A 1,828-nucleotide genomic window follows, 5' to 3' on the forward strand; every position below is an offset into this window, starting at 1 on the left:
CATGAAAAGAACAAGTGGTGTCGACAGAATAAAAAAGGCAAAGTGTTGGAAAAATTGAGAAAAATTTAGTTTTGCTTGAGGTGGAAAAGTTGGCAGCTCAAAAGGCCAACTGGAGCACATTCTTCTTCCCTGACATCCTCCCTACAACTTTCACAGGTTCGAAAATACTGTCAACTTCCAATGGTGTGAAAGTAAAAGTTGCCATAGAATAGTTATTGCAAGATAACTGCATAATCTTTTTTTTCAGGAGATGGTATAAATAGAACAAACATCTGTATGATAAGGAGAGTCTGAATAATCTTAGAAAAGAATCGAAGAGTGAGGTGAAATATTTACACCGTGTATACATGGGACCTTTGACTTACTTTACTGCCCTCTTCTCACACATGAAATGTCGTCTGTCAACATATAAGGATGCTGACAGCGTTACCATGTGTGCAATAGATTAATACAAAACTTGGGACAGGCCAGTCAGAACGATAAGCTCACCATCTCATTCCTCTGCTTTGGCCTTTTGCTTTGAATGAAGACTCGGCACGCCTCTACGTTTCACCAAAACCTCTGAGAAATGTGTAGTTTCATTTCAGTGAGTCACGCGGCCCCAGGGAAAGGCTTTGATGACGATTCAAGTCTCACTAAACTAAAAGTTGCTTTTTACCCTTCTTGATTGTTATAAGCCGTAAAAAAGAAAGAAAAGAAAGAATGAACATTTGTTTCTCTGTGATTTGACTTAAAAAGCGACTACATCATATGCAACACATTCAAAATACGACAGCATATAATTTCCAAGCATGTGGACTGTTTGTACTTATCCTGATGTTAAAGTTGTTGAACAGAAGGCCTGGATATGATATCATACTCCAGAAGTGTTCACAGTGACTATGGCTTAAAAATATCCCACAAACCACAGAGGACACCACAGGAAATGCCATTAAATGCCATTAGATCACTGTAAAATCAGCATTAAGCCACAGTAACACAATGTAAGCAACATAGAAAGGCTAAAAACCACTCCTATTACCACCAGAGAGACAAAATAATGGTCGTGTCATTTAACTCTCTGCAGGTTTTACTGCATCCATTTCTCTCTTTTAGCGGATAGTCACAGTTGACTGATCTCTTATAGTTCATTGTGAAAATATTCATGTTCCACAGATGCTGTGACACACATTTTGACTCAATAAGTAGTGAGTCACTCATTAACGAAGCTACACACACACACACACACACACACACACAGTCATGCCTCCATGACTTACAAGCACATTACATTGACTTACATTTATTTCCTGGAGATTTACTCTAACTTTAACCATAACTACTACCACTGTAATCCTAACCTTAAAACATGCCTCCACCTTATAATTTAATTATGTTAAACTCAGTCTGTAAATGTCCTTATTATAACTTTAAAACTTCAGATTACAGTGTTTCAGCTTCATTTAACCTCACACACTGTAATCTGACAAAGCTGTACTGGAAACAGAATTATTCTTGAAACAAAGATGAGAGCACTGCAATAACCAGGCTCAGCATGCGTCTGTATTGTGCATGTATTTTAGAGACACAGAGAGATCATTTTGCTTTTCAAAAAATCAATAAAAAGAAAAATAAATGTCAAAAAATTTTCTATTTATTACTTTAAAGGATAATAACCGTAGTTTTTCCAAGTAGGCGGTAAAGTCAGTATTGAGAAACCACCTCTGAATCTGTTTTTTATGTCTGATGTGTTTATATTGGCAGTCGTAGTTTTGGAGTGAACCTCTTCATACTGCGTCTCGTCAGAGGGGCGGCACTTTGACTGCCGTTTACGCATCATTATAAAGCC

Source organism: Lates calcarifer, linkage group LG10, assembly GCF_001640805.2.
Source record: "Lates calcarifer isolate ASB-BC8 linkage group LG10, TLL_Latcal_v3, whole genome shotgun sequence".
Taxonomy (NCBI): domain Eukaryota; kingdom Metazoa; phylum Chordata; class Actinopteri; family Centropomidae; genus Lates; species Lates calcarifer.